Source organism: Microtus pennsylvanicus, chromosome 13, assembly GCF_037038515.1.
Source record: "Microtus pennsylvanicus isolate mMicPen1 chromosome 13, mMicPen1.hap1, whole genome shotgun sequence".
Taxonomy (NCBI): Eukaryota; Metazoa; Chordata; class Mammalia; order Rodentia; family Cricetidae; genus Microtus; species Microtus pennsylvanicus.
This window is the reverse complement of record NC_134591.1, coordinates 58,989,483-59,013,418: the sequence shown is the minus strand read 5'-3', so window position 1 is coordinate 59,013,418 and position 23,936 is coordinate 58,989,483. Positions and strand designations below refer to the sequence as shown.

Sequence of the window (23,936 nt, the reverse complement as noted above, 5' to 3'; positions counted from 1 at the left end):
CAAGATCACACTGAGAGCTGATATTGCAAAGCCCACATTGCCCAACTCCACACAGTCTGATGGCTTGGCTACTGCCCGTGCTATTAGCCCAGAGAAGTTGAGCTTACGAAATGTCATTCAAAAGTAGCAGGTATTAAACAACCAAACAAAGACTTCACACATCCCACAGAGCTAATGAGAGCCTCGTTTACCATTTTCCCCTATGTGGGGACTCTAAGTTTATACTAAGTCCAAGGTCAAATAAAGAGAATAAAGGAAACCTCCTGAAGTTGGTTCCCTCTCTCTCTCTCTCTCTCTCTCTCTCTCTCTCTCTCTCTCTCTCTCTCTCTCTCTCTCTCGTCTCTAACTCACATGTATCAACCTTGAATCTGTGGTCACCTTGCCTCTACCTCTGAGTCCTGGGCTTAGAGGCAGGCCTGAGCTCAGGTCTATGCGGTGCTGGGGACCAAACCACGGGGCTTTGGCTAGGCAAACCCCTCTACCAATTGAGCCACATCCCTAGCCCTGTTTTCTCCATTTTACCATATCAAGCCACCTTTCCCATTCCATGACCCCGACAGCTGCCCTGTGGGCCATGTGAACCTGTGGGTAGCGGAGGCAGCCGCTTCCACAATTACCTATGGCTGGCTGGGAAGTGGAAAGAGAGGGAGCCTGGGCAGGTGCCGTGTGCGACAGGTTCTTCTTTCTGTAACAGACCTCAAATCTATCTGGGAATGGAAGAAGTGGCACAGATGCCGTCACCAAGAAATTACCCAATTTAGCACCGACTCCACAATCCAGCAATTAGTTTCTTAAACCGGAACTTGCTGGGGGCTGCCAGGCTGGAGAGGTTGTTGTTACAAATCTCACTGGGAAGCCAGCTGTGTAATTCGCCAGGAGGCTGTCACTGCCCTAAGCAATTACCTTCCAGAAAAAGAATGGAAATGCCGAAGAAGTCAGGGTACTTCCTCCTTTGCCCCAGGGCCCTGCCTGCTCCAGACCTTGGTGACTCCCAGAGCCAACACCACTCCCATCCCAAGATCAAAACAGTCCTGGGTGCAGGCCTGCATCTTACTCTCTAGGTTCAAAGCCCTTTCTTTTTACATACTAGCTGTGTGTACAGGGACCAGGGATGGATGGCTCGTACACCATTTTCTCACCTATAAAATGGGCACATCAGAGTCATCATGAATGTGCTAATGACGTGGTTAATGGTAAATCGCATCCACTCCTTAGCACTGGAAATAGCACAGTAAATACTCCAGACGAGCGGCAATCGCTAGGTGCAGTTTTATTTTTCTTCCTTGCTTCACTGGTTTACGGCGTGACCTTGAGCAGGTCATTTAGCAGGTTGTCTCGGAGACAACCATCTAAGGACAGTGGTACTCTGCTGGGGAAGAGAGGGGTTGTTCTTGACAGTCCCTATCTGGGGACCAGAGATCCAGATGTGCACAAGAAAATCCAGTGTCTTGGAGACGGCCACAAAGGATGCCTTAGGTGAAGATGAAGATCTCACAAATTAAATATTAGCTGATTCATTGCTTCCTCAGGAAGCTGCTGGGAGAACTACAGCTAGACAGAATGGTCCAGATAGCAGCAAAAAGATGTTGGAGCTCTTTAACAGGGGCCCAGCGTTATCCATTGCCATGGAGGCCCATGAGGTCATCTCCCTGCAGGTTTCAACATAACAGATTTCCCAGCAGGTGAGGCCTAGGGTTTGTTTTGTTGCTGGGAGCCTGGGTTCTTCCATGCCTGTAATTGGACTATGTGCGCTGTTGAGACCTCTACCTTCAGGTTTTGCCTAACTGTCCCCCTTCCCTGTGTTAACTATACCCACTTCCCTGTTTAGCCCTCCACCACCCCTGGACCTGAAAGCAGCTCAGATGGCTGGGGCTGCATGCCTACTGGGAATGGAGGAGCCACCAAACCACACAGAACCCCTGGTCCACAACTCAGATTCCACAATTATTTCTCTTTGCCCATGGACTCCTCCCACCCCCTCACCTTCTCTTGCATCCACTTTCATCTGAGCCCCATTGACCAATCTGACTTTAGTTGGGCTCTGATGCCTTTGTCAACAACTCTGCTGCAAGGTGGGCACCCTGGTCCCTGGCTTCCCTCAATCCAGCCCTGTGGCCCAACCCCAGCAGTCCTCAAGACTCCAAGGAAAATGCTTCTCCTAGAGGAGGATTCGCAGACTGGAAGGAGGGTTGCTTACAGACACACTCCCTTCCCTTTATCTGTTTATTTAATCAACTCTTCCTTGGGAGCTCGGGCCAAGAAGGCTGCAGAAAATGGGCTTACTCTTCCAGAACACTCAAGGCATGTCAGCAGGGCCGAGTCTAAATGCATCTTCCTGACCCATCAGACAGGGCCCATGCAAGCCTGTGACTAACCCATACCACCTATAATCTCTTTGAAAATCCCACCTCAGGGGGCTCTGCACTTGATGTTCTTGCTGCCAGAACACTCTGCCCCAGATATTCCCATGGCTTCCTCTGTCTCATATTCCGGGGCTCAGTTCAGAAGGGCCTTCCCTGACCACTCACTCTAACTGAAGCCGAGCCTTATCCTCCCGGGTTCGTTCTACTCCAACCTGTCCTGCTGCCCCACAGCATTTACGGGCATTTGAAATGACTTTCTTCATCCATTACATTTTTACAGTATGTCTTCTGGTGGCAGAGCATCCCCTCCAGAGGGGCCGTGACTAGGCCTCTCTCGTTGCTGCAGTAATCTGTGATCTAGAATGCCTGCTATTAGCAGACAGGAACGAATGGTTTCCCTGCTGCCTTTGCCCACTATCCTGTGCATAGAAGTCTGCAAAAAGGACCTCCACACCTTCCCCTCCAGAGGCTTTGGAGAACTCAGAGAGATCAGTATTCAGAATCCCGTCCCTACACACCTCTGCTCTTCCCTTTTGCCTGTAGCAGCCAGATGTGCTCTTTTGCACAGGGAAGGGAGTGGTGGAGGAGAAAGGAGGAAAAGGGGTGGCCTTTGCAATGCTACGGAGACAGAGGAGTCAGTGAGGAGGTTCAGGGTCCACTGCCAGTCCTGAGGAGGTCTTGTCACTCAGACTTACTGGATCCCAGCTCCCTCACCAGCTGGGGCCATGGAGCCAAGAAACCCCACAAATGAAGTGTGAGTTTCCTCTTCCTTCTCTAGGACTTCCAAAAGCCCTCTGTGGTTGTACTGACCAGTCTTACTCCTCCTAGCCAACTACTTCCAGTCCGTCCACTCAGTCATGTCCATCCCACCCCACCCCACCCCCACTCCTCCAGGAGTCTCTAGTTTGGGAGTCTGCTCCTGCTGTGAGGAGTAATCCCAACACCAGAACTCCTCTGAGGCTCTGTCCAGGAGTGGCTGGTGACAGAGTGTCTTTTCTTTCTTTTTTTTTTTTTTTTTTTTTTTTTTTTTTTTTTTTTTGGATTTTCAAGACAGGGTTTCTCTGTAGCTTTTGGTTCCTGTCCTGGAACTAGCTCTTGTAGACCAGGCTGGCCTCGAACTCCCAGAGATCCGCCTGCCTCTGCCTCCCGAGTGCTGGGATTAAAGGTGTGCGCCACCACCGCCCTGCTCAGAGTGTCTTTTCTAAGTTTTAAGCTAAACCATCCGGGCTCATAGTCCAGGTCCACCAGTCAAGTAAACATGGGTTTTAAGGGGTGGCCTTCCTCTCAAAAGTTCCTCTTTCTTCAAATGGGGCAAAGCAGTCTCTCCCTCAGGTCTGCGATGTCACAGGATTAAAGTAATGCAGGTAAGATACTCAGGACAGTGCCAAGGGCTGGCTAGAGATGAAGGAAAAGTCATTTAAATGCGTGAGAACTAAACGCGGGGCCTCTCAGAGAGGATTTCTCAGGCTGTCTTGAACAGAGACTGCAGCCATGCCTGGTGGATCAGAAATGGGCCCCATGGAAACTCTTTCATGTTGTGTATCCAGGAATTTTCTTGCCTAGGAAGCGTTTGAAGACCTCCCATATCTCGAGCATGCAGAACACAGCAGCCCTGGTGTCCCAAACTGGAGCTCTCTGGCTCACAGACCTCCAGAGTCCTCTGTACCCAGAAATGGCAGCTTCTCTTCCCACTCCAGAGATTGAGAAGAACAAGCTCAGCGACCTCAAACTGGGAACTGGAAAGACAATGACAACTACCTATCTGCACCTACGCTACCTTCGCCGAACCATAAACAGTTTGTTTTCTCTGCCTGGGTCTCAACGTTCTCATCTGTAAAATGGAGACAATGGCATCTGCCCCCTTATGTTATACAACAAGTAACTTATTGTCCAACCCAAGACAAGGCACACCAGTCTCTGTTCTCACATCTATCCTAACATGAACACGGTAGCACCTTCTTTCCTTCGTGTGTGACTTGCACTGGCCTCTGAGGTGTTGCCAGACTTGAGTAAGCCAAGGCCACCAGAGAATGAGAGGCAGGAGCCAAGTCCCAACAGGGGTCCTATGGATATGTGATTCTATTCCAGGCCAAGTCCACAGCCGTTCCTACATTCAACCTAGCCAACCAGTCATGTGTCCCTGCCATGTCATCTACAGCTTGGGGTTGGCATACCGTTCCCCAAAGCCCTCTATATAACTGGCACAGGGATGTCTAGCACAAAGGCCATCTTCTCCTCCCGGGTCAGTGTCATAGGAAAATCAAGCACAAGGCTAGACCCTTTGAATGTCCTTTTGTTGGCTGACTTCTGGGTGGACTCGCCTACCCTTCAGCTCCGCCTGAAGTCTGCGGACCGCATCCCAGCTGCAGGAATTACCTAAGCCCAATTCTCCTCTGAGCCCCTGGACTTAGAGGATCTGACGACAGAATGCAGCAGGCAAGTGTACACACAGGTCAAGAAGCAAAACAGTAACAGCCATTCACCTGTGCTGTCCATTGCACCGCTGATGCGTATATTTTGCTGCTGTTGGTTCTGAGACAGGCTCATGAGTAGCCCAGGCTAGCCTCAGACTCACTATGTAACAGAGGATGACTATGAACACCTGACCATCCTGCTCTACCGGCCGAGAACTGGGATTCTGGGTCTGAGTCATCACACCCAGTTTGTGCAGTGCTCAGGCGACAGCTCAGGGCTCTGTACAGGCGAGGCAAGCACCCCATCAGCTACCCAATATGAAGTATTTACTAAGAGCGATCACTCCCAAGACAGCCGTTGCCACCCCCTCTTCTGTCCCTCTACCCCTTATTCTGCACAGCAGGATAAATGTGTGGTGCAAGCTTGGAATTCCTTAGAGGCTAGGAGCAGAGATCTATTTCTACATGGCCAAGCAAAGCATACAGTAGATTCTCAAGGAGTTAAGCTTCAGTGACCGAGTCATCAACAAGTAGCAACCAACAGCTGGTGCACTGAGAGACGGGAGAAATGACCCTGCAACCAGGCCAGATCACGATAGCAGGCAGAGTTTGCGTCCCACCCAGGGAGGCTTGCAGGCAGAGTCCGGTACTGAGCAGAAAATCTCAGGTGCCTATCAGCTCAGAAGTCTATGGTTTGTGGCGCAAGCTAGCCTTGAACTTGCTTTGTAGCTGAGAATGGTTTTATAATTATTAGTCGTCATCATCACCATAGTAACAGCAGTGGTAGCAATCTTCTTTTTGTTTTTCTTTTTGTCTCACTTCGTAGCTCTGGCTAGTCTGGAACTCACTCTGTAGACCAGACTGAGCTGGTCTTGAACTCAAAGAGATCCACCTGCCTCTGTCTCTTGAGTTCTGGGGTTAAAGGTGTGCCAAGCTCTGGCTAAGGATGATTTTACACTTCTAATTCTCCTGACTGCTGGGATTACAGGTGTATTTTACATGGCGGTGGAAATGGAACCCAGGTTCATGAATGCCAGGTAAGCACTCAGCAAATCTTAAGATGGGTTCCCTCTATGTATCCTTGGCTGTCCTGAAATTCTCTATGTAGACCAGGCTGGCCTTGAACTCACAGAGATAGATGCGCCTTTGCCACCCGAGTGTTGGGATTAAAGGTGTTTGCCACCATACCCAGGTTTTGCTGTTGTTTTTAATTTTAAAAGGAAGAGTCTCAGCAGGGCGATGGTGGCGCACGCCTTTAATCCCAGCACTCGGGAGGCAGAGGCAGGAGGATCTCTGGGAGTTCGAGGCCAGCCTGGTCTACAAGAGCTAGTTCCAGGACAGGCTCCAAAGCCACAGAAAAACCCTGTCTCGAAAAGCCAAAAAAAAAAAAAGAAAAAAAGAAACAAAAGACAAGAGTCTCACTGTGTATCCCTGGTTAGTCTGGAACTTAGGTAGACCAGGCTGACCTCAAAAAATCAAAAATCACAACAAGCTAGGCTGGGTGGTAGGGCAGTGGTAAACACTCGTCTAGGATCCACACGGCTCAGGTTCGATCCCCAGCACCATCACACACACATCCCAACAATCTGCCTACCTCTGCTTCTCCAAAGCTGTGCACCTCTGTGCCCAGCTATTTTAAAAACTACTCATTCATTCATTCATTATCTTTACCTATGTGAATGTGTGTAAAACTGTCAGCATGTGCACCACATATGTGCAATGCTCACAGAGGACAAAAGAAGACATTGGAGTTACAATCAGTTATGAGCCATCTGGTGTGCGTGTTGGGAATCCAATCCCGGTCTTCTACAGGAGCAGTGAGTGCTCTTAACCATGGGGCCATCTCTACAGCCCCCAGATTTGTTTTCTGAGACATCTAACTATATATAGCTTAGGGTGGCCTGAAACTCAATGTATAGCCCAGGCGGGGCTCCAACTCATCAGTTTATAATCCCTCTGCCTCAGCATCCCAAGTACTGGGAATACAGAAGTGCGCCACCACTCATGTTCAGTTCAACTCTCTGAATGCTGTAACCACACAGGCACGGTGGTAAATAGTATAGAGAAAAAGCATCATCTCAGTTATCACAGCCGCCCATGGTAGACACCGTCATCTCTCCCATCTCACACTCATCACAGCCGCCTATGGTAGACACCCTCATCTCTCATCTCACACTCATCACAGCCGCCCATGGTAGACACCGTCATCTCCCATCTCACACTCATCACAGCCGCCCATGGTAGACACCGTCATCTCCCATCTCACACTCATCACAGCCGCCCATGGTAGACACCGTCATCTCCCATCTCACACTCATCACAGCCGCCCATGGTAGACACCGTCATCTCCCATCTCACAGGTCATCACAGCCGCCCATGGTAGACACCGTCATCTCCCATCTCACACTCATCACAGCCGCCCATGGTAGACACCGTCATCTCCCATCTCACACTCATCACAGCCGCCCATGGTAGACACCGTCATCTCTCCCATCTCACACTCATCACAGCCGCCCATGGTAGACACCGTCATCTCCCATCTCACACTCATCAGAGCCACCCATGGTAGACACCGTCATCTCCCATCTCACAGGTCATCACAGCCGCCCATGGTAGACACCGTCATCTCCCATCTCACATGGTCATCACAGCCGCCCATGGTAGACACCGTCATCTCCCATCTCACACTCATCACAGCCGCCCATGGTAGACACCGTCATCTCCCATCTCACACCCATCACAGCCGCCCATGGTAGACACCGTCATCTCCCATCTCACACTCATCACAGCCGCCCATGGTAGACACCGTCATCTCCCATCTCACAGGTCATCACAGCCGCCCATGGTAGACACCGTCATCTCCCATCTCACAGGTCATCACAGCCGCCCATGGTAGACACCGTCATCTCCCATCTCACAGGTCATCACAGCCGCCCATGGTAGACACCGTCATCTCCCATCTCACACTCATCACAGCCGCCCATGGTAGACACCGTCATCTCCATCTCACACTCATCACAGCCGCCCATGGTAGACACCGTCATCTCCCATCTCACACCCATCACAGCCGCCCATGGTAGACACCGTCATCTCTCCCATCTCACACGGTCATCACAGCTGCCCATGGTAGGCGCCATCACCTCTCCCATCTTACAGATGAGGAAACTGAGGCTTGGGATGTAAAGAAAACTGCTTGAGGTGACACCATGGTAGACTATAGGGCCGACCCTCTCAACCTCTAGGAGACTGAATGCAGACTGAAAAGGTACGTATCAAAAATATCTTTCTGAGGGCTGGAGAGATGGCTCAGTGGTTAAGAGCATTGCCTGCTCTTCCAAAGGTCCTGAGTTCAATTCCCAGCAACCACATGGTGGCTCACAACCATCTGTAATGAGGTCTGGTTCCCTCTTCTGGCCTGCAGACATACACTCAGACAGATGATTGTATACATAATAAATAAATAAATAAATAATATCTTTCTGAGTCAAGTCCTCTGATGACATCAGCAGATAGACCCCTCTTTGTAGGTCTGGCTCAGCTCTTACCTAGGAAAGCTCCACCCCTTCCATTTCTCCCTCACACATGATCACACAGGAACCTGTGTCCACTCACCTTTAACCTCATGTTCATCCAGATGTTAAGGGCCACAGCCAGCACTTGTGCTCACACAGAATCCTGGACACTTAGTGTCCAAAGACACTGTTCCCACATGGGTACATCCATGGCTGCATTATCCCCCAAAAGACACGGATGTCTGGGTGCCTCCAAGCTGCAGAGATGCAAGCATGACACATATGTCCACACGCTTATCTCCCTAGGACAGCTCTATGTGTCGACATCTCATAGGCACCCACATCTGATCAATGCCATACATCAAATCCTCCCCCAACAAGAACTTTATCCATTGTTCCCAGATCCAATACTAGGCCCAGGTGAGCAATGATCTTCCGTTCCTCTGGGGTTGGCCAGGCAGTCCAAAGAGGGAGAGAAGGCTCGGCCTGCCTGTGATGGATGGAATTAATCTACTGAGCTGGAGAAACTAAATAATTAAATCCCTAATCACCCCCCAAGCCAGCCCAGGCCAATATAGTTGAGGGAGGGAGGAAAGGGGCTCTGAGGCCCAGACCAATATCATAGAGGGGGAGGGGCTTAGAAGCAAGGCCCAGGCAGAACCCTTCTTGAGGGGCCTCTTGGAAGAAGTGCGGCAGGCACACAAGTAGACAGTCAGAAAGGCTTTCCCTTCCCGTTTGGAAATGAGCAGCTAAAGGAGCCAGGCTACCACCAACCACTAAAAACAAACCGGGTGAGGGCACAGCCCCACCACCATCTGCGGAATCCTTCCTGCCACTCTGTGGCATGGGAGGTGCAGCCTGGCACTGTCAGGGGCTAGGAGCAGGAACGCTCAGAATGCCAAGGGCTGTGGCAGTCAAGAGCGTCTGCCCAGAGTGGCTGATTCCTCTCAGACCAGCTTTGGCCCACCCTCCACCCCCAATGGGAACAAGATCTTCCCTATGCCTGGTGCAGATGGCAATGAAGAACCCCTCCACATAGGTGCACCTGCTTTCCCTAGAAGCGGGTACAGCACGTGGCAAAGAGGCTGAGGAATGGGGCAGAGGCCTGGGCAGGGGGGCTCCGGAAATCAGCCTGGGAACAGGCCCCAGTCCGATTGGTTGAAAAGTGGGTCATTTTCCTTTTGAAAAATAGTGAGAAAATGGAGAAGTAGGTCGGGCTCTCATCCCCTCAGCCCCAGGCACCACCCCCCAACTTGGATGGGGAGACATGGAGAAGCGTGCATGTGCAAAAACTCCTTGTCCCCCCAGAACCCCAGCCAAGGTCCACACAGAAGAGGCCAAGGTCATCATTACTCAGGCCACTCAAGGACAAGCATATTCTGTAGCCAGGACTGAAACACAGCCACACCCTCCCCTGGGGTCTCTAGGGAGAAGGGAGTTAGGGTTGGTCCAAGCTGAGGAGTGGGGATCCTAGCCTAAGGGACCCTGAGAAGCCCCCTCCCATCTTCACGTTGTCGGTCGCGACTCCTCTCCTCTTTCTCCTCCCTTTCCTCTTCGTCCACGTGGGCAGAGTCGTTGCCATGACACCGCGGGCAGGTGGGCGGCTCTGGCGGCTGTTTCGGCCCAACCCCCAAGCTCACAGCCCAGGTGGGAAGGGAGAGGCTGCAGCAACCGGGTCCCTAACCCCAAAAACGGAGGGAAGCAATAGAGGTCCCCTCCACCCCACAACCTAGAATGGGTTCTGGTCCCAGCATGTCTGTTCCAAAGCAGCTCCACCCTAGGTGTAGAGGTTTGGGGAAGGTACACTCAAAAAAGATCTTTAGCCTTGAATGCTCCCTTTCCCCAGGGACCCACCACCCCCTTTTCTTTCTCTGGTCTCATCAGCATGGATCACAGACTGTGTCTTGGTCCTGTCTTGCTAGCAGCCCATTGGTCCTGCCTGAGGTCTGACCTTAGATCCCCATTCTACATTACAAGCTCAAAGCCCCTGGCTCTCTTGTGAGAAGGGGACTGATCTGTCAAGACACAAAGAAATTCCTCCCATACTGCCAAGCCCCAGACCGTCCTATAGAACTGGGCCTGACTTCACATCACAGCCCCAGGGGCCAACAGCTCCTAAGCATCTTTGGTTAAGGTACCCATCCTGCCAGGAGAGGAGGGTGGACTGGACAGGGAGGATACCACATCTGACTGCAGGAAGTCCGAGATCTGCCTAAGCTCTCTGACCCACAGCTCCTACCACCCTTCTCTCTGTCTTCAAAGCTATGTCTGTGGCTCTGATTTGCTAAAGTCTTTCCTGTTGTTCAGGGTCCCACTTACAATCTAGCCTGCTCCCTAAGGCAGGAGCTTTGCGTCACCGGTGCAGTGGGACCGCAGAGACCCCACTTAGCAGCCCTCTGCAGCCTGGCTGGCAGAAGTAGGCGTGTGTGGGTTGGTAGTGCCACGATCCAAAAGGAAGGGAGAATGGCAGCCAGGGTTAACTGGAGGGTGTCCAGCTTCTCATGGGGTATTATTAGTCATGACATACACACAGCACACAACACACACACGTCTACTTCCCTCCTTAGTCTTCCCCAAAGGGAGCAAGTATGACTGACTAAAATACATGTGTGCACATGGATGTGTATGTGGGTATGTACATACGTGTGTATACTATGTCTCTTTTCCTCCTCCTCCTCCATGGTTAGCGCTCTACATCAGTCCGCCCTCATTCTAATGTCTCACCAAGGCTATCACAACAGCACCCCAACTGGTCCCCCTGCCTCACACCTTGATCTATGGGCATCCTATGGGCATCAAATGTGATCCCTTTATAATTCGTCACAAATAAACTGCGAGTGCCCACCTCGGAACCAGAGACAGTTACCCACACAGGCAGTAACACAGTGAGCCACGCAGATGACGCTCCCATCCACAGGAAAGTTATGGTCTGGGGAAGAGAGTGAGATCGGAAGCCAACATGTGAGGTAGCTGGTGGTGGTTGAGTGAAAATTTAAAATATAGATGAACTGGGGTGAGGGGGTAGAGTGGCAAGGGCTATTTAAGTTAGACTGCTGGGGAGGGAGGCCTCGCAGAGAAGACACTTCTGAGCCAAGATTTGAAGACAGTGAGGGAGGAAGTGGCATGAATGTCTAAAAAGAGCATCTCAGGCTGACAGGAAGGAGAGCATCAAGCCTCAAGGTGGGATTTTCCAGCTTCTTTGTGGGATGCAAAGGAAGCCCTTTGGGACCAGGGAGGTGATGGGCGATGATCTGACACACGACAATCGGGCCTTGACCACTAGGCACTCTGGATGTCACTCCCAGAGAGGGAAAACATGGCCATGGCTGGAGAAGCCACTCAGCTGGTGGAGTGCCTGCCTCGCATGCACAAAGCCTTGCACTGAACCCCCAGCACTACAGAAAATCTATCATGGTGCTGAGTCCCTGTAATCCCAGCATTCAGGAGGTAGAGGTTGGCTGGGGGAATCGCAAGTTCAAGGTCATCCTCTGCTACTTAGCAAGTCTGAGGCCAGCTTGATTGAGACCTGTCTCAAAAAGGGGTGGGAGAAGCAGGAAGAAAGAGAGGAAGGGAGGGAAGGAGGGAGGGAGGGAGGGAGGAAGCAAAGAAAGTATGGCTTTACCTTATTCCAGCTCCTGAATCCATGGAGCAAGGGTAGAGGTAGGAGACCAGTTGGGGCATTTCTTTTTGATAATTATGTTTATGCTTATTTCTTATGTACTTATTTATTCGCTTATGTGCACAGTGCGCATGCGGAGGACAGAGGACCTAAGAGAGGCACTTCTTTCCTTCCACCATGTAGGTCCTGGAGACTGGACCCACTTAGTGCCTCTACCCACTGAGCCATCTCGCCGGCCAGATTCTTGCTCTGTAAATGACTTTTCCCTCAGCTGCTCACCTGCCAAATGCTTTTGCCCCTTTTAAGCTTTAGCTTCTTTGGGTCCTTGCCAAACTCTTCCCTCCCACTCCAGAGCTGACCTAACCTCCTCCTGGTGTTCGCGGCGCCCATTGTGCTCACGGGCCTCCACTCCTCCTCCTTAGATTGTAAGTCACTTGAAGTTGAGGATCTTCTTGAGTGTCAAGTACAGCCTGTGGAAAATTGTCGGCGTAAAGCAGACACCGGCTGAGCAAATGCGTGCCCTGAGTGAGGCACATGTGACGGAAAAAGGCTGCGGATGAGCTAACGCCAGCCTTGGAGGAGCTGGGAATGGTGGCTCACACCTGTAATCTCAACACTCAGGAGACTGAGACAGGAAGACTGCCACGGCTCTGCAGCCATCGTGGGCTACATACCGCGTTCTGTGTCATCCTGAACTACAGAGTGAGACTCTCTCTCAAAACAAAACAAACAAAACCAAACAAAAAAACCACGAGTGTGTGAGACACAGAGGCTTATGGGTGCCAGTTGCCATCAGGACACTGTTACCGTATACTGGGATATTTTATACACTCTGCTCACATATGTGTGTATGCTAACATTTATGGGCATTGTCTGTCTGTGGACTCCTACAGATTTGTTGTCATATGCATATTAGAAATCACACTTACGTTAAATGTGCATATAGTACCACAGATAAGTAATGCCACAGGACCCATATGGGCACCAGGATGTATACACATATAGACACATAAACTGGGCCTCCTAAATATCCCCTGCCCTCTTCCTCTGTCACATCCAACTTGTTCCTAATTCATGAAACCTCTGAGTGGTGTTGATGTTTCTCCTCTCACACTTTCCCACATACACCCTAAACATCACAGCATCTGGACAACATCAGGACCAGACCTCTTTCACAGCTGTCTTCACGATTTCCCTCTGCAAACTGCCTTCATATGAATGGTGATAGGAACTAGATGGCATGAAATTTGAAAGACCTGCTTTCTGGAGAAGAGCCGTAGGCATCAGAGTGGACCAAGTTCAAGCTAGGGGGAAATAACTTTTGAACGGAGCCAATGTTGAGTCAAATTTAATATCTGTCTTCTCTATGAATCAACTTTATGCACATTTATTCATATGTTCCTAAATTTTTTTTTTTTTTTGGTTTTTCGAGACAGGGTTTCTCTGTAGCTTTGGAGTCTGTCCTGGAAGTAGCTCTTGTAGACCAGGCTGGCCTGGAACTCACAGAAATTCGCCTGTCTCTGCCTCCTGAGTGTTGGGATTAAAGGCGCCACCATGCCACCGCCCGACATGTTTCTAAATAATTAAGTACACACATACACATACTTATATTTAAGGATCTATGCAGCCTTCCATCCATGTTCACAGACACATGGCCACATATCTGTATCCCTGGATGAGCGTATCACACACCCACCTGCTAGCTTAGCTGCCTTCATAGCCACATATGTACCACGTATGTAAATGGATGCATACGAAGTCATACATACACCCAGGTATTGAGTGCCCACATGGATAGACACAAATGTGTATCGACGCCATCACAGACCCACTCACAGATCCTCCACAGGCTTCCACCTTACCCACAGAGAAACCCACCATCCTGTTTCCCAGTAACTTCACAAGCTTTACACTCACAACTTGCAAGCCCCCTACCTCTCCATTTGCAAAGATGTTCCTGTTAGCTACAAGGTACATATACCCAACTCCTGGTCACATCCCATTCCCTCTTCACTCAGGGAAAGGCATTTTAGAGAAAGCCTCTGAAATTCCCTTGTTCTATGCCTAGGGGAAAAAAAGAGTATCTGCTTAGACAACTTGGGTGAGGATAACAATAAAGTTGGTATAACTCCTCCAATTCAAGAGGCAGCCCACCACCACACACACAGCCCCTTAACTGCACATCCCTCTTAGCACTTCTGGAGATGTTTCTCCACTCCCAAACATAGTGAAGATATTGAAAGCAGGAGACGAACAATCAATGAGCTAGTTTGTGTCCTGAAGCCTCCTGGGACAGCCCTCTTCTTCCCTACAGGACAGTTCCATGGTGTCGAGTTTCCCAAGGCAGTCTGAGGGCCTTAACCAGGAAACTAGCTCAGAACTGTAAAGGGGATGACCCAGGCTCAAAATAATAAAAGCAAGTATTTCACAACAGGAGCCACTCAGGGACAGGAAGGCAAGCTGCGGACACCTCCTGGCAGAGAAGCAACTGTTAGAACACTGGATCATGAATAGCAGGGACTCTCTAAGGGGCCAGGGAGAAGGGGGTGGACACCGAGCAGTCCGTGAGGGGGTGGAGGGGTGACTGCTTCAGGCAGCGGCAGCAGCTCCAAAGTAAAGTCTTATCAAAGCTGTTATGTAACCAAGGGAGCCGAGTGGAGCACAAACACCTCCCCTCCCCAAACAGGCACCCACACCCACACCCACCACCTCCCAGCACCCACAAGCATACGAAAACTCAGCTTCTCTGAAGCAGCTCAAGAAGGAGGAATCATCTTGATGGGTTACATCAAAAACATGACGGGTGACGGGGCCCCTAGTTAACCAGGAGTCCTGTCCGGGAGAAGACTGGTTTTGTGCGAGACCTCAGGAAATCTCTCCCTCGTCCTGAACTTCCTGCCACACCCAATGTCTGCCCAGAGGCATCTGGAAACCTTTCCCTGCCCCTCCTCCTCAGAAGGATTCCATTTGAATATTTGATTGTGCTCTTGGGGATGGGAGGTGAGCTGCCATCCAACCCCTCCTGCCTGTTGTTCCCCCACAGCCTCATCTGCATGTCCTGACATTTGGCTCTCATCCCCCAGGGATGACAAAAAGAGGGACCTGGAGAAATAACACCTTGCTCTATTCCCTTGAACCCAGATACTGCACATGACCCTGACTGCAGGTCAGTAGGGGAAAAGCTATTGAGAGAAGACGAGTATTGAAACCCAGACCTCGTCCTTCCATTTGAACATTCTTTACTCCCCCAGATCTTCCCTTTTCCCTGCTGCCCTGTCTCCAGTAGCCTCCTCCTTCTCTTCTCCATGGCACTGAACAACCCCACCCACTCCTCGAATCCTTTGCTGAGAAATCTTCCTCCCCAACAAAAGTCTCTCCCAAATGATGCTTCGAGCTAGGACTGGGGATGGGCAGTGCACAAGCAGGCTTGCAGAATATTTTAGGGTTCCTGCTCTCAAGTCTAAAGTTATGGTTAGCAGGTTGGCACCAAGTGGCCTATCCATTATCCTGACTATATCCTGAGGTCTACCTGGCCAGACTCAAACTCTGACTGACTTGAGTCTGAACTTCTGGGGCTCAAAAGGAAAAAGGCTTGGGCAGAGTGAATAAGCTTGCTGTACTATGATGATCTCAGAGAAAGCTCGCAGCCACACAATTGCATTGCCCCTTCCCAGTCCCACACTAAGAGTCCGATGGCTTTAGAAAGAGGAAGGTGAACTCAGATACGGAAAAGAAAGTCCTTCTACCAAATGCCACTAAAAACTATGAGACCTAAATTCCTAAAAATGACCTCAGAATATATATATTTCTATCCAGGGCTCTGCCCTTGGAAAATGGGTCACCTGGGAGACTTTTTCTAGTGAACCCTCAGGACTGTCCAGGCACCTCTCCATCATCAGCCCACCCAACCTTTTTCAGCACCCGGGACAGCTCCAGAGGAGCGCGTCTCGGGAGTCTCGTTCAGCACTGAGGACAGCTCCTGCAGTCACTCTGGCTGGGTTTTCGGAAACCCAGAAATCAAAAGAGAAGCTTCATCCACCGAAACCCCTCTCCCACCCTTGTTCCAGTGCACCTACACACCTGAACACACTCCCTCCCCTGAAAGTCTCAAGAGAGAAAAGGAATCCAGACCTGGAGCTTCCCTAAAGAAGCCTAGAGAGAGGACCCCACCCACCTCCTTTCAGGCCTGAGCCACTCAGCACCACTCACAGCTGGCTCCAGAAGGCTCTTTCCTTCTTAACCACCACCCCAAAACAAAATAAATACTCACGTGGGGGCTCTCAGCCCTGTAGGCAGATGTGCTGGGAGGAGGCCTTGAGAGGTAGCTCCCCACACCCTGTTCTGAACCCCCTTTCTGCAGGAGCCAGCTCCCATCTGGACTGGGGGGAGGAGAGGCATGTGGAACCACTGAGTGAGGGGAAGAGAGAGGGGAAGAAACTGGAGCAGGGGACTGTGGAGCGGGGGTGTTGGGATGGGGGCGAGGGAATCCTTTTTAATTTCATGCTCTCCCCATGTCTACATCAGCCCTGCGGGCTCAGCTCTTTAATATTTACACACAGGAAGAGGAGAGGATGAGAAAGAACAGAGAGTGGGGGGCAGCAGGGGCTACCTGAGCTCAAAGGGCACAGAGGCAGAAGCCTTCTAAAGCCGAGGGCTTGGGTCCCGTCTACCATCCCAGCCCACTCCCTTCTGAGCTCTGGACTGGAAGGAAGAAGAAGAACCCTGGGACCATCCTGTCCCTTTGTTAGCAAGATACTTTGAAGCTGCATCAGGAAAAGATCAGATCCCCACCCACATACCTGGACACCCCCACAAACCCAGATTTCTTGGGTGCCTTATGTGCAGATGGGAGAAGCAGTATTCATACACTAGTGTGCACTGATGCTTGGAACATGCTTGCCTGTGGGCTGTCGTCTAATATGCACAGGAACATATCAGCTAGCATGTACAAGTTTATGCAAGCACAGGTCTATTAACACCCCAAGAAATCAAACCATGAGCAATCACCTTTGGAACTCAGCTCCCAAGCAACCTCACCTCTTTGCCCATGGCTCTCCAGATAGAGACCGAAGGAAAAGGCCACCCAACGGTCTCAGACTCTCCTCTTCCCAGATCCCTCCTGCATAAGCCTCACTTTTTCTGTCTGTAACATGGGAAGAAGCACTAGTGGGAAGCGCTGAGCCCAGGGGCCCGACAAGTTATTAGCAACGATGAGCTGGCAGCTTGTTACCATAACGATGGTGCCACTGCCTCACCCCAGCTCAAACCCAGACTCCCTAGACGGCAGGAGGCCCCGCTGAGCCAGCAGCCTTCAGACTGAAGGGGGTGGAAAAAGAGGGAATTCAGACACGATGCTTGCAGAGTGGAGGGTACACAGCTGTTCTTCCAACCCCCCACAGAGAAACAAGGCTTGGACTCCCCCAAGGGGGATGGAAATCAGAATCTGGGAAGGCCTCTTGACCACCGGGATAGGAAGACCCTGGGAAAGTCTTTGGAAGCGTGTCTTAAGAAAAGCTTCGTGATTATAGCCTCCCCCCCCCCCTTCATTTCAGACACCTCAAACAGAAAGCCCCTCAGCAGTGACAACAAGGACAATTGTGCTTACCATTTGCTCCACACTCCTGGAAGCCTCGGTCAGAAAGGGTTCAGGTAGCTGCATGTCCTTTCTAAATCAGACAAAGCTCAGAAGTTTCTCTACCCATCAGAAGCCCAGGAAGGTTTTAAAAACAAACAACAAAAAAAAAAAACTATCAGCCCAACTAGAGGCAAAATGGATCAGAAACTGTGTGGGGTGAAGAAAAATGAGCCCGGCCCCCTGAAGCGCCAACATCAGCTGGAAGAGATGCTACATGCCAGGCAGATGCTGAAGCAGGCACTGAAAGAAAGAAGTCTGAAGTTGGGCCTAGAGCAGCGGCAGCCCCTAGCCAGCTGGAACTAAGACAAGGCCACCGCCTTCCTCTATGGTGGGTCTGCCAGGCATCCCCATTCCCAGGAATACCTGTAGGCTCCTCTGTTCTGAGAAGAGTCCCAGGTTGACAGATTGACAGCCTTAGACATACTGAGTCTTCATCCTCTACCCACATCCACACTCAGCTCTTAAGGGGGTGAGGAGTTCCAGGGGAGAATGTGAAGGTTAGGAAATTACCTGGGGAAACACTAGCCTAGGAATCCACAGGTTCATTGTGTGACCTTGAATAGGTCTCTTCTCTTTCAGATTCCCCAATCTGTAATTAAGAGATTGGACCAACTCAACTGCACGGCTCTTCCTCTGGCTATCATTCTACAGTTTCATGCAAGCTCATTCCTTGGATGTGAGCCCCCTGGCACAAAATGCAGTGGGCACTGCCTGCCAGATCAGTGGGGCAGTGGGGGGGTGTGGGGGCTGCATCTGAGGCTGTTCATCCTATGTTCACGTTCCTTTTAGAAACACCTGCCACCCTAGCCCTCCCAGATCTCTTTTTAGACCCTGATTCACTGCCAACTCACGAAGCTCTCCCTCCCCTCCCTCTTCGCTTCTCCCGCATCTCTCTCTTTTAGGCACTGACAGCTGGGTACAGAAGTAGACCCCGCACTCAGGGGATAGTGTAGAGAAGTGGAGGGCAGTGATCCAGTGTCCGAGAAAACACACTAGAAAGTACTAGTTTCTAAACCTGGGCCTAGCTGGGTTCCTCGGGTCAATGGAAGACCTCGGTGAGGATTTTTCTCTACCGCTGCCTAGCAATGTGTGATCGGGAGAAATGAAACCCATCCCCCTAACCTCAACATTCTCTTCTGTAAATTGGCATCATATTAGTTTGAACCATGTGGAATGGTTGTTTTTGCAGGTTAAAAAAAAAGAAAGAAACAGCTGAATACTGTCAATTTCATATGGCTAACCTGACAGCCCAACCTGCTTCCAAGGCAGTTGGAGAAAGAAGAGATGAAAGAGGAGCATTTTCAAAAGTCCTAGACTGATGCTTGTATTACTACTTCAAGAAGGTAAGTACAGACCCACCTGGAACCGTGAGCTAAGCCAATGACCCAGAACTCGGAAATTTGGGGCTTGGAACTCTAGGAGAAAGCCAACTGCTCCAGTGTTAACAAGGTAGATCTTCCTCCTGGCTTCCTCAGTGTCTGACTCTAAGGGGTCTTTACTGAAATGACACCAGCTTCTAGCAACTCCCCCCCCCCCAAAAAAAAAACCATTCCCACACACCGGTACCACCAGCAGGGACCCAGCATGCGGAAAAGACACCAGCGGCATCGCAGAAGGTGCCCCAGGAGGTCTAAGAAGACCGTGGAGGGAGGGGGCGATCTGACCTCGGAAAAGTATGATCTTTCCATGCTAGTCCCACCAGGAATGGGGGCGAGGCAAAGCCCAGGTGTGGGTGAACCCTGCTTGGATATATTCCCACAGTCACACAGTACAACATACCCAGACCCATTCACAGAGGTAGTCGCACATGCACGTCCATTCATACACACTCAGACACCTACATCCACAGCCACACTGTGACAGCACACACTCATCCACACATATGTCGACAGATTCATGGACGGTAACACCCTGCACGCTCACTGCATTACACTCACCCACAGACCCACACGGCGACACCCTCATCACAGACACACGCACGCTCGCTCACACACCTGCAGAGGAAACTTCTCTCTGGATCTCCCCAACACCACGACTTCCCCCCACAGCCAATCTCCCTCCCAGATCCAAGCTTCCGTTCCAGCCGGGCAAGGGCTGGGCGGGCACTGGCTGGCCTCCCGCGGCCCCGGCCGGGACAGCACGTCTGCGGAGCGCGTGGTCCCCAACCCGTCCCTGGGGTCAGGCACGCCGGCCTCCAGGCCCAGGGTGAGGTCGGGGGCGGTCGCTGAGGCCCAACCCCTCCCCCCATCGCGGGGCCCTAGCCCAAGCCGCCAGAGCCCCGGGCGTGGGCGGCGCCGGGGCTGCAACCCGGCCGAGCCTGGGGGGCGCTGCAGAGGGCGCGGCAAGCGCGGCCCGGTTCCCACCCCTCCCAGCCGCTTACCTGGCCCGGTCGGGCTCCGGCCGGGGTTACATGGTGCCGGCGGCCCGGGCCGGGGGAGCTACGACTGCGGGCGCGAGTGCGGCTCCGGGACCCGGCACTGCGGAGCCCCCAGCTAAGGGGCCGCGCGGGCTGCGGAGCCCCGAGCGAGCGCTGAGCGGCCGCGGGAGCGGGAGCCGGAGGCGGCCAAGCCACGGAGGCTGGATTTCCCGGGGACCAGGACGGGGAGGCGGGGGGATCCCGCCCGCGCGCTCCGCCCCCGCCCCCGCCCCCGCGCAGGGCGGCCGAGCCAGGAGCCCGCGACAGGGAGGGGGCCTGCGCTCCCCGCCCCCGCAGCGGCCCCGCGAGGACCGAGGTCGCAGCCGGCGGGCGACCGCCGCGGTCCTGAAGGAGCGCCCGCGTCGCTGAGCGACAGCGCCGGGGAGGCCCAGCTCCGGGGTGCCAATGAGGTCTCCCGGGTCGGTGTGCACTGAGGACCCAGGAACCAGCACATTCGGTGTCACAACCGCGCACAGCAGACCTAGGCACGGGTACCCAAGCCCAGAGCGCGGGTGGCTAAGGAGACACACAGCCTCACCGAGGCAGTCACACCCTGAATGTCACACACAGCCTCCCCCTCCCAGGCACGTCCTCTTAGGCTACTGTCCTTAGTTTCCCGGGTATGCTCCCTGACTTCGGCTCTTGGCCTGGGCTCTAGGAGTCCCCCCCCACACCGCACCCTAGCCCTTTTGCCCCACCTCTGCCAGGGCGGGGCGCTGTGCCCGGCCTCCGAGTCACTGACAGGCGTCCCTCACCCACAGTCCGCCGGTGGAGGCAATCCCCAGTGTGCCGGGAGAACCCCGCTATACCTGCCGTCCTAGCTGGGGGCCCCACCCGTACCCACTGTGCCCGCCCACCTCTGGGCCCCGAGCCAGGGGCTGTGCCATAGCGGGGGTGGGGTAGAGGAGGGAAAGGGGACTGTCCGAAGCACAGCGCGAAGCTGCAGAACCAAGACACAGGCTGCAGAAGTGCGGAGAGCTGACTGCAGCAGTCCCTGGCTGGAATCCGTCTTGGCGCCCAGAGCGATGCTGTAATGGGGGGGAGGGGGCCGCGTGGGGAAGCCGCAGGAGGAGGGGCTGAGGAGATGGGGGAAGGGCGGGCTCTGGATTCTGACTTTCCCGGAGGGTGCGAGGGCACGCTGCCTCAGGAGCTCTAAGTTGGGGTAGAGGGCGATCTACATCCTCACCTTGCCTGGTTCTGAAAACTTAAGGTGTGGGCTTCGAGGCTTGAAAGACAGTCCACCACCCTAGAGACAGACCTTGGGAGTGGTTCTGAGTTAACGTCCCTCAGCAACTGTGTGTCTCTTTGGGGTCACTGGCTTTCCTCTGTGTATCTCTCTGTGTGTCTCTTTGGGGTCACTGGCTTTCCTCCCTGAGTAACCAGACAAACTGAGGCACAAAAGGTAGAAATCGCCGGTCCTAACAAGCAAGAATCTGGTACGAAGCCCACGCCCATTCCCCAGGGAGATGTTTTAAGGTGACACACTACATAAATGACATAAAGGGGCCTGGAGAGCCCTTCTCCCATGGGAAACCGAGTAGTCTAGTGGAAGATGAACAAACTGGCCAACTATCTTGCCGCCTATGAGACCACTCCATTGTCCCTTCAGTCATGAGCCGAGGTTGCAGACAATTCATGCCCAGCGCTCATTCAGCCAAGAGCAGATGTCAGAGAAAGTAAGATAGAAAGTTGGTCCAGGAACACTTAGTAGAACCGAGAGAAATGTCTCATTTCCCATGGAGCGTAAGCACAGCCATCATGTAGGATGCTAAAAGGTACCTCCATGCCCTGTCAGTTCTAAGATGAATTTTGTAAACCGGAAGGCATCTTAGAATGAGCAGGGACATTTAGTATATAGTTCTTCTTATCTGTCAAGGCAGTTGCCAAAGAGCTGTGCTTTAAAATTGAGAGTCTAGGGGTGAGACGGCTCAGCAGGTATAGGTGCCCGCGGCCAAGCCTGATGACTGAGTTGGTGAGTTGGATCCCCAAGACCCACGTGGTAGGAGAGACTGACTTTCCCAAGCTGCCCCTGACCTCCACACGAGCATTGAGGCACCTGGGTGCACTATCCCCCACTCTCACACACACTAAATACATCTTTAAAGTTTAAATTGTTAAGAACAGAAATAAAATAGATGAAGAGCATGGTGGAGTTTTCATTTGTCCATCCAATAGCTGTCTACTGACGACCCCTGGCACCTTGCTGCTCCCCTGGGACTTACTGGTCAATCACATAGGTTTGCTTCCGACAGAGAACACCCATCTCCAGGATCAGTAAGGACAATGGCTGTCTAAGCAAACACTAACGGCTCTCCAAACCAGCTTCCTGGAAGTTTGACCTGTGTAGCCGTTCAGAGCTCACTCTGGCTCTGCTGTCACCGTCTTTGAGGTGGGTGTGTGAGAACATGTGTTTGGGCGTGCTCCTCACATGTGTGCGCACACATGTGGAGGTCAGGGGACAATCTCTGGTGTTCTCCTCCAGACACTAGCCACTATTTTTGAGGGAGAAGTGTCTGTCACTGGCCTGGAGTTCAACAAGTAGGTTTGGCTGGCTGGCCAGTGAACCCCAGCGACCCATCTGTTTCTGCCACCTCAGCACTGGGGTTTCAAGCACTCCTCACCATGACTAGTTTTGTTATTAACTTTTTGGTTGACTTTGTTTTGTTTTTAAACATGGGTTCTGGGGACCATGAAAAGCAAGAGTTTTACCGACTGTGCTGTCTTCCCAGATCATCTTTCACAAGGGGCTTTATACTCTGTAACTTGTGACTCCATGCCTAACAGAGGTGGATACAAAAGTATTTTTAAAGTCTAGAAGCAGGGCCTGAAGAGATGGCTTTGCAGTTATGAGTGTTGGGTACTCTTCCAGATGACCTAGATTCAATTCCCAGCACCCACATAGTGGCATACAGCCATCAGAAAATACAGTACCAAAGGATCTGCTACCCTCTTCTGGCTTCTGAGGGTACTGCACACATGTAGTGCCCATAAAATAATGAAAATTTAAAGTCTATATGCAATAGCCAGCTCTGTGGAGGTGAAGAAAGGCAGATGAGAATGCATAAAGAAAGCATTTGAGTAGAACCATTGGAGGGTTTCAGGTAGACCCGTGTGAACAGATGTCAGTCAAGCAGGGCATGTTGCCACATGTCTGTTCTCTCAGCCCTCCAAACTGTAGAAGGAGGTTCATTCCTTCTTTTTTATTTCATTTTGTTTGCTTTTTGTTTGTTTGTTTATTTGTTTGTTTGTTTTTTTATTTTCAAGACTGGGTTTCTCTGTAGCTTTTTGGTTCCTGTCCTGGAACTAGCTCTTGTAGACCAGGCTGGCCTCGAACTCACAGAGATCCTCCTGCCTCTGCCTCCCGAGTGCTGGGATTAAAGGCATGCGCCACCACCGCCAGGCTTTGTTTGTTTTTTGAAACAGGGTTTCTCTGTGTAGCTCTGACTGTGCTAGAACTCACTCTGTAGACCAGGCTGGCCTCAAACTCAGAGAGCTCCACCTATACCTCTGCCTCCCAAGTTCTAGGATTTAAGGCTTGTACCACCACCACCTAGTTTAGGTTCATTATTCCAAAGCCATCCTGGTATACACACTGTGTCAAAACAGCTAAAGAAAAAAGGTCTATCAAGCAGGAGAGCAGATGAGGTACCTTAATTCCTTGGTTGATCCTTTCACTGAAAATATGATAAGGGAGCCAGGCAATGGTGGTGCACACCTTTGATCCCAGCAACACTTGGAAGGCAGAGGCAGGCAGATCTCTATGAGTTCAAGGCCAGTCCAGTCTACAAAGTGAATTCCAGAATGACCAAGGCTATGTAGAGAAACCCTGTCTTAAAACTTTAAAAAATATGATAAATGATTTAAAATAGATATATGACTAGAAAGATGGCTCAGGACTAAAGTTCTGTTCCCAGAATCCACATTGGGGGGCTCAGCTCCAGGGATTCACGCTGTCTTCTGTCGTCCCTGGGCACCCA

General features: G+C 51.8%; 1 protein-coding gene across 5 annotated transcripts in view; it reads right to left on the bottom strand.

Annotated features, from left to right (window-relative positions):
• The window catches only part of Dlgap3 (DLG associated protein 3), a 76,455-nt gene extending 55,477 nt beyond the window's left edge, over window positions 1–20,978 (bottom strand). The window contains exons 1-2 of one of the 5 annotated variants that reach the window (XM_075947161.1): window positions 18,054–18,128; window positions 17,514–17,602 (exon numbers count right to left, since the gene is read on the bottom strand). The gene's annotated coding sequence lies outside the window, so the exon portion shown is untranslated. Of the gene's footprint in view, window positions 1–16,178; window positions 16,573–17,513; window positions 17,603–18,053; window positions 18,129–19,923; window positions 20,080–20,657; window positions 20,786–20,816 lie in introns of those variants that run through there. The other 4 variants (XR_012907585.1, XM_075947165.1, XM_075947164.1 and 1 more) reach the window with 4 other exon arrangements.
• Between the last annotated feature and the right edge of the window lie 2,958 nt (window positions 20,979–23,936).